This window comes from Benincasa hispida, chromosome 1, assembly GCF_027475165.1.
Source record: "Benincasa hispida cultivar pf3 chromosome 1, pf3_genome.v1.1, whole genome shotgun sequence".
NCBI lineage: Eukaryota > Viridiplantae > Streptophyta > Magnoliopsida > Cucurbitales > Cucurbitaceae > Benincasa > Benincasa hispida.
Window position 1 is genome coordinate 76,679,908 of NC_143478.1, and position 13,855 is coordinate 76,693,762.

At 34.2% G+C, this 13,855-nt stretch overlaps 1 pseudogene; it reads right to left on the reverse strand.

Annotated features, from left to right (window-relative positions):
* Positions 1–746: 746 nt before the first annotated feature.
* LOC150038735 (uncharacterized) lies at positions 747–4,852 on the reverse strand (annotated as a pseudogene).
* Positions 4,853–13,855: the final 9,003 nt, after the last annotated feature.

Sequence of the window (13,855 nt, forward strand, 5' to 3'; positions counted from 1 at the left end):
ACAATACAACATAAAGCCTATTTAACATCTGTTTTGAAAGTTTCGTGCTATTTTTGCTTATTCTTTTGATTAATTGTTTTTTGTTCTTTTTTATTAAAAAAAATGTTATCTTCCTTACTAGCTCCCCTCTTGCCTATAATAATATAGGTGACTCTCGTCAATTTTGAAATAAAGGTTATCTAGTACACGATAAAATTTGTTACACATGATGTTATAATATTTCTAAAAACATCATAGATAAACACATAAAACTAAAACCATAACAGAATACAAAGTTTGGTAACCCAGTTTTTTTCCATACCATTTACGTCAAAAGGCCAGTGTGCCCGTGTAAAGATATATTCACTAATATAAAGTCAAATAATTATAATGATGTACTTATCTATAAATAAACGACAATTACAGTGACAATCAAATAGCCTAACTTAGAGAACCATCACTTAGGCTCCCCTTAAGTATAAGACTCCCTCTTAATGAAACTTAGACTCCCCAAAGTGTGAGATCTTCTCACCTTTAACATACTTAGGTTCCCTCGAAGATAAGAATATTAGTGAATGATTACTTAGGCTCCTCCTAAGTGTGAGAGTCCCTCTTATCAAGATGTTTATCTTTCCACCTTCAAATGAATACACTCCACTTCACTACAGAACATCTGACTTCTCCCAACGTCACATTTCGTCGGGAAAGTGTGGAAAATTCGTCGGGAGAGGATCTCTTATCGCATAAACAATTCAGCAGGAGTTTGGTCAGGAGAAACCCGTCGGGAGAGGATCTCCCGACGCACTTTTAGACGGCGTCGGGAGTTCCCGCATAACTCCCGATGCCACGTAGGCATCCGGAGTTCCACCATAACTCCCAACGCCATTATAAAGCGCGTCAGGAGATCCTATATGCATGGGGAGTATTAAAATTTAATATATCGTTTGTAATTTTTTAAAATTTGATCTAAAAACCTATAAAACATATTGTACCAAATAAACATTCACATAACTAAAAAACGAAAATGAAGTTCATTTTATAACAAGTAAAAAAATTACAATATCCAAACGAAGTCGATACTAGAAATTACAATATCCAAACGAAGTCGATAAACATTCATATCACAAATACATAAAAGAAGTAAAATCAAAACAACATCTAGAACACTTTTCGAACACAGCATCTTCAACAATTGTCCCAACTCATCTCCGAACAACATTCTACAATAAAACAAAAATATTGAAATGTTATATCGATAAACATCCACAACACGTTCAAACTCCAATATGGGTGATAATGAACATCGAAACGAGTAAACAATGACGACCAACACACATAAAACTCAAATTTGTCCCCAAAATAGTACTTTGAAACATTCATAAATATATAAAATAACCAAGTTTAAGGACAGGACGGGTGTAATGAAACTCTACCCAACAGACAAACATGAAACCTCCCGAACATCAAAAACATATAAAAGGAGTAAAAAATGATGACCAACACACATAAAACTAAAATTTGTCCCCAAAATAGTTTAACCCAAATTTTACACCCCCATCCCCCCACAACACATTAAACTTCATAAACATTCATAAATACACAAAAAGTTAAGATAATGAAAAATGTAAAAGAAGAGGAAATTCACAGAAAGCAAGAGGCATCGAGATTTAGGGAGAGAGCGAGAGGCAAGGAGAGAGCGACGAGATACAGGGAGAGAGCGAGAGGCAAGGAGAGAGCGAGATACAGTTGAATAAAAAGTCAAAAAAAAAAAGTTCTATTCCCAAGGAAGGGGAATATGCAGTGTGTCAAGAGTAGGTCAGTCTTCCATCAGGGAATCATGGAGGAAAAGAAGCGAAGACAGATTCAAAACAATAATGATAAGACTCAAAGCTCTCTCTTGACCAATCAGCTCTTTCATATAGGGAGAGAGCGAGAGGCAAAGAGAGAGCGAGATACAGGGAGAAAGCGAGATACAGTTGAATAAAAAGTCAAAAAAAAAGAGTTCTGATCCCAGGGAAGGTGAATATGCAGTGTGTCAAGAGTAGATCAGTCTTCCATTAGGGAATCATGGAGAAAGAGAAGCGAAGACAGACTCAAAACAATAATAATAAGACTAAAAGCTCTCTCTTGACCAACCAACTCTTTCATACAGGGAGAGAGTGAGATACAGTTGAATAAAAAGTCAAAAAAAGAGGCAAGGAGAGAGCCAATAAAAAACACATCAAAATCCAGTTGTTTGGCTACCATAACTGCAGGATAGCCAACAATTCTTTAATTATCATAAAGCTATTTAAGACATAACTAAACTTTGCTACCATAACTGCAGGATAGCAACATATTAGACAACTAAATAATGTAGTAATCATACCTAATTTGATGGGTCTCCTCTATGTGATCGTACTATGTCTTGCATGATCCTCTTGCATTCTTTTCTGAACGTCTTCAAGTTCCTTAATCCTCGACAGAGACTGTTGGAAATTGACTCTCAATTCCTCCATTCTCACCTCCGTTCCTTGAGTAGATGACGAGCTTGATGAGATGCTACTCCTTCTCGACTGAGGCTTAAGGCCCCAACCTAGACCTTTTGAATATCTAGGTCGTCTACCCAAAACCGTCTCACAGATTTCATCCCCTATTAGTGGTTGAGAACCTTCTAGAGTGGCGCTGGATTGTAATTCCAACATTTGACGCTAGACATAATAATTAAATGGGTCAGAACGAGCGACTAAAGTTAAAAGTGAAAAAAAAACACGACAGTAAAGCAAAAAATGTTACATGTGTATTTTCAGCTGCCTTGTTCACAAACTTGCCACCTTTAAAGTGTGTTTCCCTAAATAGGTCAACACGTCCTATTTCTCGACCCTCATTTGCCTGCAACTCTGCCTAAATTTACAGAAATGATTTCGATCCACCTACGTGGTCAAACGGTAATTTCTCTCTATTCTTCCTGTTCGTCACAGACATTTCCTACATTTGAAAAAAAAAATATGTCAATAGTGTGATGTATTAGTAAATGCAGCAAATGATACACGCCATAAATATTGTACCTAAAACGCTTCACTCTCGAAGCGGTCACACAAAAAGTCCCAATCTTCTGGCCTATTTTTAAGCCAACTAGGCAAATTGGCACGTGCTTGCTGAGGATCTCTACATTTTCTGTAATGTCTATGCAAATCTGCTCTAAATTCTTTGAAGGATTTTTGCATTTGATGTTCTATAAAATGGTTAAGTCGTTGACTGGACAGATCAAGTTCAAAATGAGCCTACAAAAGAGGGAGGGAAGAATTAGCATAGATGATGTTCATGATTGTAAAAGAATAAACTTATAATTACTTACCAATAATTGACTTTTAGCCAATTCTGTGAACTCGTTTGGAACCTCAGCAAAAGTACGACAATGTACTGGAAATGCAAATCTCACGGCGATGCTGATTGCATTACTAAATCGTACCGAATGTTGAGATATCAGTTTCGTCTCCCCCTCATTTATCACGATTGTAATTCTCCCATGTTTTTGGACGTATTTTTCCAACTCGATGTTCCGCGAATGATCTTGTTTCTTCCGATTGGATGCTGAGCTACTGTCTAAAGAATAAAAAATTTTAAAAAATTTATGATGTATTTCAGTTAACAAAATATATTTCAAAATATACTAACCTGAAGTATCACCCACAGAAGATACCGTGTTGCCTAGATATAACTCCTGGAATTCTTCATCAGCCTCCCGTTGCCTATTAGGGGTTGATATCGTATCTATACAAACACAAAAAACAGAAAACAATATTAAATTAACAATAAATACGTGTAAGCTAGAGAAAAAGAGAATTGAGTAGATACATCATTACTTATCATCGTAATCTAATTCAAATTATTTATCAGCACTTGAATTGTTATTGGGAGATAATTGTTCTTCATCATCATCGTTTATGAAGTCATGATCGCTATGTACAATAATTGGTTTTTCCACAACTGTAGGATCAACGTCAACTCTGCATAAAGTAACCTCCTCAATGGTTTCATCCACTCAGACGCCACCAACAATTTCTAGTAAATCTAGTTGTGTATTTTCAACATCATCCACTTCTGGTACATCCCATATTCATTTATTTTGGACTACTTGAACAACTTTCCAATTGCTACCATGTTTGATGTCATCAATGTAAAAGATTTGGTGTGCTTGGATATCAAAGATGAAAGGCTCGTCGACATACCAAAAGTGTGATGTATTGATCGATTTGGTATTTTCAACATCATCCACTTCTGGTACATCCCATATTCGTTTATTTTGGACTACTTGAACAACTTTCCAATTGCTACCATGTTTGATGTCATCAATGTAAAAGATTTGTTGTGCTTGGATAGCAAAGATGAAAGGCTCGTCGACATACCAAAAGTGTAATGTATTGATTGATTTGGTATTTTCAACATCATCCACTTTTGGTACATCCCATATTCATTTATTTTGGACTACTTGAACAACTTTCCAATTGCTACCATGTTTGATGTCATCAATGTAAAAGATTTAATGTGCTTGGATAGCAAAGATGAAAGGCTCGTCGACATACCAAAAGTATGATGTATTGATCGATTTGTATCCTAAATCCGCATGTGTCCTATTACTTTTGTTGTTATCTGTGTCAAACCATCTACACTTCAACAAGAAAACGCGTCTTCTGTTCGCATATTGGAAATCTAATACTTCGTCTACAACACCGTAGAAATTGTTATCCACACTTGTGTTCTCACTGATCTCCCCGGCCACTAGGACTCCACTATTTTGTGTAGCTCGACGATTATCACGCTCTACAGTGTGAAACCATACCCCATTAACAATGCATCCATTGTAAGAGTGCACCTCAGACGAAGGTCCCATTGTAAGTGAAAAGAAATCATCAAAGATATCTTCTCTCTTGTGCCGTTGTAAAACCTGATAATTACTTATACTTTAAAAATGAATAAGAAAAATGAATCATCCCTCAACTATTGCCTACAAAATGACTATGTATACCTGAGATTTGAACCAATCGGGAAATTTGCGTTGATGTTTTATATCTAAGTCAGAGGCGCTTTGAGCTTCACGACGAATTAACCTCAAATGTTGCCTATAAAATTGATCATTTAAACGTTATATCAAAGGAGATACCCTAGAATTTGAAAAAGGAAAAAGTTTGAAACATACTTGCGATAGTCTGTTATTTCTTTACATTGTTGAGAATGTACCAATGTGCAATATGATTTTCCTCTGCTGATAGCGTCCGTAAAGTTGACGCTCCTAATGGTCGTACCCTCTACCTAAATAATTCAAATTCACCAAATATCTCGTGATCGGGAATGTTATCATCATTTTGTTCATATCCAGTTAATCTCATTTCAATCCCACTTAGATATCGCAAGCAGAAGTTCCATGATTCATTCATTGCATATGCTTCCGCTATAGACCCCTCAGGATGTGCTTTGTTCCGTACAAATTGTTTTAATGTTCGTAAACTTCTTTCAATAGGATACATCCAACTGCAACTAACTGGACCCACCATTTTAGTTTTATATGGTAGATGAACTACAAGGTGTACCATTACATCGAAAAAGACAGGTGGGAATATTCTCTCCAATTTATAAAGTATGACTATGATGTCTGCTTGTAGTCTGTTCAAATCACTTACACATATTGTCTTTGCACAGAAGTCGCGAAAAAATGTACACAACTCAACAATAATAGTGGATATATTATTCAGTAGGTATGCTCGAATACCAATAGGGAGTAGTCTATGAAGCAACACATGATAGTCATGTGTTTTCAGCTCCGATATTTTTCCATCTTTGTCATTGAAACATCGTAATATGTCAGATACAAATCCATCAAGGAATTTCACTGATTTCAAATACTTACAAAACGAAATCCGTTCATCATTTGTTAATGTGTATGTTGTGTGTGGTTTCACTAATCTGTTATCGACCTGTATCAAGTGTAGGTCCTTTCTTATCTTCAAATCTTGTAAGTCTAATCAAGCGTTCATTGTATCCTTTGTCTTTCCTTCAATATTTCACAATGTGCCCACCAAATTGTCGCATATGTTTTTTTCCATATGCATTACATCCAATTTATGCCGTAACAATAGTCTGGACAAATATGGAAGTTGGAAAAAAAATACTTTTTTTAGTCCAGTTTAGAATTCACTTTCTTTTTTTATCTTACTTCGATGGATGTTTGCTAAGCACAGAAAAGTTTGCCTATTTATTTGTTGTAATATCTCTTCTCCATTCATTATGACTGGTGGAGGTCTACGTTTAACTTTTCCATCATGTTGTCTACTTCGACGCCAACTATGATTCTCTGGAAGATAACGTCGATGTCTCATAAATAAAATTTTCCCTCTTATCCCGAAGGACGAGTTATCTTCTTTGCATATTGGACATGCTTGATAACTTTTTGTACTCCACCCAGATAAGTCACCATACGCAGGGAAGTCATTAATCGTCCATAATAAGGTAGCATATAGTTGAAAAAACTCAACAGCAACAGAATCATAAGTTCACACATCAATTGTCCACAACTCTTTCAACTCTTCAATCAACTGTTGCAAGTAAACATCAATTTCCTTTCCAGGAGATTTTGGACCAGGTATGAGCAAAGACATGAAGAAGTTTGTTTCCTTCATGCATTTCCAATGGGGCAAATTATAAGAAATTATCACCACAGGCTATATACTATAAGAAGTGCTCATATTTCCAAACAGATTGAAGCCATCTGAAGCTAATCCCAAACGAACATTTCGAGGATCTAAAGGGAAATGAAGGAATTCACGATCAAAATGTTTCCACCCCTCTACATCAGCTAGATGTCGCAATACATCCTCCGTTTCAACTCGCTTATCTTTATGCCATCTCATGTCAGAAGCGCCTTCTTTTGATGCAAACAATCGTTTTAATCTCGGTAACAATGGAAAATTACGCAATACCTTATGTGGTATTTTTTTACCCTTGCCATCATTAACTTTCTACTGAGACTCACGACAAACAGGGCATTGTTGCAAATCTGCAAACTCTTTCCAATACAATACACAATCATATTTGCATGCATGAATAGACTCATAACCTAGGCCTAAATCACGTAATTTTTGCTTGACTTCATAAAAGGAAGTAGGTATAGAGGTGCGACTTGGAAATGCTGCTTTTAACAATCCAACAACATGTCAAACGATTTGTTACTCCAGCCGTTCAGAACTTTGATATGCATCAACTTCACTAAAAAGTTTAAGGATGAAAATTGCGAACACCCAGGGTATAATTCATTACGTGCTTCGGTCATTAAATCCTCGAATAAGTTCGTGGTATCTCTTTCTTAACCATTAAAGGACATTTCATTAATCTCAATCCATCCTTCATTTGCATTTTTGTTTTCAATTGGAACTTGTAAATCGTTTATAAGATTCAAAATCTCATTTTCTTCGACGACATTACTCTCTTTACTATCTACTTCAACATCCTATATTGAATGACTTGTATGACTTCTAGATAAGTTTACTGGCTCTCCATGATATACCCATTCACAATATTAGGGAGATAATTCATATGTTAATAGATGTCGTTCCACAATATCTATCTTTTTCTAAATTGAATTCATACAATTCTTGCATGGACATCTTATTCATCCGGAATCATTAACATGAAACCTTGCCATATCTAAGAACTGTGATACTGCTTCTCTATACTCCACTGATAACTTATTCCTTAGTTTATCCATTTTTTATTCATCCTTAAAAATAAATATTTTCTGACCAACTTGTAATCCAAAACAATAACCTGGATTAGAGGACAAAGTACAAAGTATTATTAAGCATTGAGTTCCATAATTTTCATTTCTTAAGGCAAAATAAACACATAGGTCCCTAGACCGCTTAAATTGTCTTAACAACTTTCAAATGTTTTATTTAGTACGTCTCCAAGCTTTCAATTTTTTGTCTAATATAGGTCTTTCATCTATTCAACATCTTCTAAAATTTACAAGCCTATTGGCCACAAAATTTAAAGTTCAATTTTCTATTAGACACAAAATTTAGTTTTATGTCTAGTAGATTCTTTAAAGTTTTTTAAAATATTAAATGTGTTAAGTACAAAATTGGAGGTTTAAAGATTTATTTTATATTTTTTAGTTTAATATAGGCCTTTCATTTATTCAACATCTTCGAAATGTTAAAAATTTCAGATAAGATTTTAATGGGCATAATATTGATGGGTATGATTTGTACAACAATTTCAGAAAATTAACAAAAGAGAATATAATATTTAACACATTTTAATGGGCATTTCACATATGATTTAAATAAATATACAAGATAAAATAAAATGAGAAAATTATCGACGAGGAGACAACGGCGGCGGCAACAAAAATTGATGGAGGAAAAGGGAGAAATGGAAGAAATTTTTGATGGAAAAAATGGAAGAAAAGTTGGATGGGAAAAATGGAGAAAATAAGGAGAGGGAGGAAGAATGGTGAAGAAAAATGAGGAAAAGGAGAGAAAGAGGGAAAAATTTGAGAGGGAGAGGAAGAAAATGGGGGGGGGGGGGGGGGGGGGGTGTTGGTTATGGTTTTTGAGAGGGGGAGAAAGAAAAAATAGGGGGAGTGGGGAAGAAGAAGGGGTCTGAAGATCCGTCGATGCTGCCCGACGAGCGTCGAGAGATCCGTCGAGAGTTCCCAGGGGAACTCCTGACGGTCCTTTACTTCATCGGGAGAGACCGTCTCTCCCGACGACCTAACTCCCGACGCTCTATTTAGGCATCGGGAGAACTCCTTTTTCTTGTAATGCTTGATGAACTTAGGGTTCCCCCTACTTTTGAGAATCTCTTTATTGGATCGGTATGACAACATTAGAGGGGTGAATAGGATTTAATTAAACTTTTTCGTAAAGTATGTTCAATTTGATATAATTAGATATTTCTAAATTAAATTAATAAAAACTCTAATTTATACTAAATAACAAGATTGATAATATATATATATATATATATAACAATATACTCAATCAATCTCAACCAACAAAATCATGCAATTAAAATTAAATGAAAAATAATTAGTAAAGAATTAGAGGAAAAGACACATTAATTTTTATAGTGTTTCGGTCAAACTCGACCTACATCTACTTTCCCAAATGCCTCTTGGGATTTCGATTAAAAAATCTCATTTGACTCTTTCCACGGATGAGAGTCGAACCGCTACCTTGCTCCTTTTACGGGTTCGAATGCAAACTCGATTCTTTCCATGGCTTAGGATCCATCTTTTAGGATATTTTTTTGAAACTTTAAATCACACAATAAAAGTCTCTAAAAAGAGTGGGTATACAAGTTTGAGCTCACACAATTTAATCCTCATAATATAATAGAAAATTCTTTCAAGAATAAGATGAAAATAAAGAAAACTAGAAGCTTGTAGAGAGAGTAACAATTGTGATTTTTTTTGCTAATTTTGAGGATTTTAAAATATGAAAAGTTGGAATAATTTTTGGAGAAGATGAAGTATAAAAAAAGAGCGAAGTAGGACAAAAAGTGGATATTGATTTGGGTCATTGAATTGTTCAAAAAGTTAAATTAAGTGGTGGAGATTTAACTCAATTAACCGTTAGACACAAACAAAAAAAATAATATAATAATAAATAATAAAATAATATTAAATTTGTTTTTTTATTTAACAAATCAATTTTTTTTACAAAATCAAATTTCTTTTAATTCTCTTTATTTTCAATAAAAACTAAAATCCACCAATAACAAATTTAAAGCCCCATATATCACTCGCTCTATAACTCCAATCGGCAATCTCATGATCCAATTTGATGATTATTTCACCACGTCACTATCTCGGATATTTTTTTTTGTTACGCTTCTTTTTGCTATATCTTTTTCATCCGAACTCCGATTTAGGTGATTCAAGATGCGTCGGAATCTTTGTTCCTAAGTCTACGCTATGGACTATTCAAAATAATAAAATTATTAGTAAACAAAATTAGGTTTGTTATCATCAAAATATTAATCAATTAATCAATTAAAATTAATGAATTTGAGATAGCCAAAAATAACAAATCCCCCATTTTTTATGATAACAAATCATAGAAGAAAAATAATTTGAAATGTAACCATAGAAATACATGTGATTAACAAGTAATTTCAATATCAAGTACACATATCACCACAAAGATCATGCTTGAAATTCATTCAAAAGAATTAACTTCTTCCCTTTAACAATCATTCAACACAATCATTACACATTTTTCTTATACTTCTCCTCTTTGGAAATCATCAAAAAGAACAATAAACAAATAAGTGTTCCCCCTAAAAATATGACATATATAAGGATTCCAATTCTTCCCCTATCAATATGCATTATATAATAATATCAAGATATAAAATCAAGATGTATCACACCGAATAATACCAAACTGAAGCCTATTTTTGCAAAAGCTTTCTTCATTCAAAGGCTTTGTAAAGTAATCCGCTAATTGATTGTTAGAGCTCACAAAATCAAGAGTAATATTACCATTTTGCACATGCTCTCTAATAAAATGATGTCTAATCTTAATATGCTTAGTCCTAGAATGATGGATAGGATTCTTAGTCAAATTAATAGCACTAGTATTATCACAAAAAATGGGCATACTATCAAATTTTAATCCAAAATCACAAAGAGTTTGTTTCATCAAAAGAATTTGTGCACAACAACTAGCAACCGCAATATATTCCGCTTTGGTAATGGATAAAGCAACCGAATTCTTACTAAACCAAGATACTAAGAAACTACCAAGAAATTGACAAGTTCTACTAGTACTCTTACAGTCAAGTAAACTATTGGAAAAATCCGCATCGGAATATCCAACCAATCAACATTTCTAGAATACCACAAGCCTACATCAATAGTTTTAAGAAAATATTTAAAAACAAACTACTCTAACCGATCGGTACTCGGCTCCCTTTCTTCGCAGCTTGGGGGATGGAGGAGAGTTAACTATTCGGATATTCATACCCTTTCTTTTTCCTGTCTCAGCCAGAATGCTAGTGGAGAATCTCTCCCTGGCTATTCTTTTAATGACATGCAAATGTGATTCCTTAGGACAAGATTGAAATCTAGCACATAGACATACACTAAACATGATATCGGGTCTACTAACGGTCAAATAAAGTAAAGATCAGATCATTCCTCGGTAGTCTTTATGTCCACACATTTATCTTTTTCATCTTTATCAAGCTTAGTGGTAGTGCTTATAGGAGTTTTTGCAATTTTACCTTCATTGAATTTGAATCTCTTGAGCAATGTATTTTTCTTGACTTATGAAAATACCATCCCTGAGTTGTTTGATTTGGAGTCCAAGAAAGAAACTAAGTTTTCCCATCATACTCATCTCAAACTCACTATGCATACACTTAGAAAATTATTCACACAAAGATGGATTAGTAGAACCAAATATAATATCCTCCACATATATTTGCACTATAAAGCATATCATTACCCTTAACCTTAATAAAGAGAGTAGTGTCAATTTTTCTCATTATAAAGTCATTCTCAAGTAAAAAGTTGCTAAACTATCATACCAAACTCTTGGAGCTTATTTTAAGTTATAAAGAGCCTTTTTCAACTTATAAACATGATTAGGCAAGTCAAAACTTTCAAAACCTAGAGGTTATTTTACATAAACTTCCTCCACAATATTACCATTTAAAAAGGCACTTTTCACATCCATTTGATACAAAATGAAATTCTTATAAGAAGCAAAAGCAAGTAACATTCTAATAGCTTCTAATCTAGCAACCGGTGCAAAAATTTCTTCACAATCTATTCCTTCTTCTTGACAATAACATTAAGCTACAAGGCTAGCTTTATTTCTAATGATATTTCCATTTTCATCTATTTTATTTCTAGATGCCCATTTAGTTGCAATTATAGACGCATTAGAAGGCCTAGAGACTAATTACCAAGACTTTGTTCCTTTCAAATTGATCTAATTATTCTTGTATAGCTAAAATCCAAAATTCATCACATTCGGCATCTTTAAAACTTTTAAGTTCAATTTGAGAAACAAAAGCAAGATTACTAAATAAATTAAGAGGAGAACGAGTTTTCACACATTACTCGGGATCACCAAGAATCAAATCTTTGGGATGGGACGGAGCATATCTCCACTCTTTAGGCATGGATGAATAATCATCTTCCTTCTTTTCATTGATGCTTACTTCTTGCATACTTAAAATAATTTCTTTGCCTTTTTCATTAATAAGTAAATCTCCAAAATATTTTTCTAAATCTTCACTATATATAGACTCATTAGAAACATTATAACATGATTCATCAAACACAAGATGCATAGATTCCTCAATAACTAAAGTTCTCTTATTGAAAACACTATAAGTTTTACTAGTAGAGGAATATCCTAGGAAAATATCAGCATTCGTCTTAGAATAAAAAATTTCAAGTTTTTCTTTGCTATTTAAAATAAAACATTGCAACCAAAAACTTTGAACTATCCAATATTTGGAATTTTTCCATGCCAAAGCTCATAAAGAGTTTTATCTAAAGATGGTATAATTAAAACTCTATTTAAAACATAGCAAACAATAATGACGACTTACGCCCAGAAATATTTAGGTAGACTATACTCATTTAATATTGTGATAGGACCCAAGCAATATAACAACAACTCACTAGGATCTCTTCCAAAATAATCTGTTGGGAATGCGACCAAAGTCCTACATTGGTTAGATAAGAGGAGGATCATGGCTATATAAGTGAGGATGACTATCTACATTGGTATGAGGCATTTTGGGGTTAAACAAAAAACAAAGCCATGAGGGTTTATGCTCAAAGTGGACAATATCATATCATTGTGGAGATAGTTTGAGGGTCTTGTCTCTATCAAGTGGTATCAGAGCTCCATTCGATCCAAGGAGGGTGTGTGGTAGTGTGCTGCCAAAATCTTAGACAAAAACAACAATTACAGAAGCTGGGATATGGCCTGGTAGTAGATGAGGCCAGAAGTGAGAAAAAAAATGGAAAAGGAAAAGAATAAGAGCGCATCAAGTAGCAAGCAAGCAGAAATCGAGATTTCTTGATTGACTTTTAGGAAAATGATGGGGGATCAGTTTTGCTAGGTGATAATGGTGTTTGTGATGTAAAAGGAATTAGGTCAGTTCGAATTGCAACACATAATGGAATGATCCGAATTCTTACTAATGTAAGGTATGTTCCAGAACTCAAACGAATAATTTCTCTGGGCAAATTAGATAGAGCAGGTTATTCTTATAAATCTGAGAATGGAGTTCTGAAGGTTATCAAGGGTTCTTTGGTTAAGCTGAAAGAACCTTGAGGAATAACCTTTATGTGTTGGAGGGTACTGCAGTTTCAGGTAGTGCTGCTATTGCATCTAGGAAAGAAACAGATAAGTCTATGTTATGGCATAACAGACTAGCTCATGTGAGTGAAAGAGGTCTTCAAGCTCTTTCATACGAGGTTTTCTTGGAGGAGTTAAAAGACATTGAACTCCCATTTTTTTAACATTGCATAATGGAAAAGTCTACCAGAGTAAAGTTTGGGAAAGGGAAGCATTCTACCAAAGGAGTTTTGGATTATGTTCATTCAGATTTTTGGGGTCCTAAAAAGATACCCTCTATGGGAGGTTCGAGATACTTCATGTCGAACATTGATGATTTTTCAAGGAAGGTGTGGATGTATCCACTGAAACAGAAGGATGAAGCTTTTGGGAAATTTCTTGAATGGAAAAAGTAGGTTGAGAACCAAATAGGTAGGAAGGTAAAGTATTTGAAGACAGACAACGGCTTAGAATTTGTGAATCACAAATTTGATAAATTTTGCAAATATGAGGGAATTACGAGGCATTTC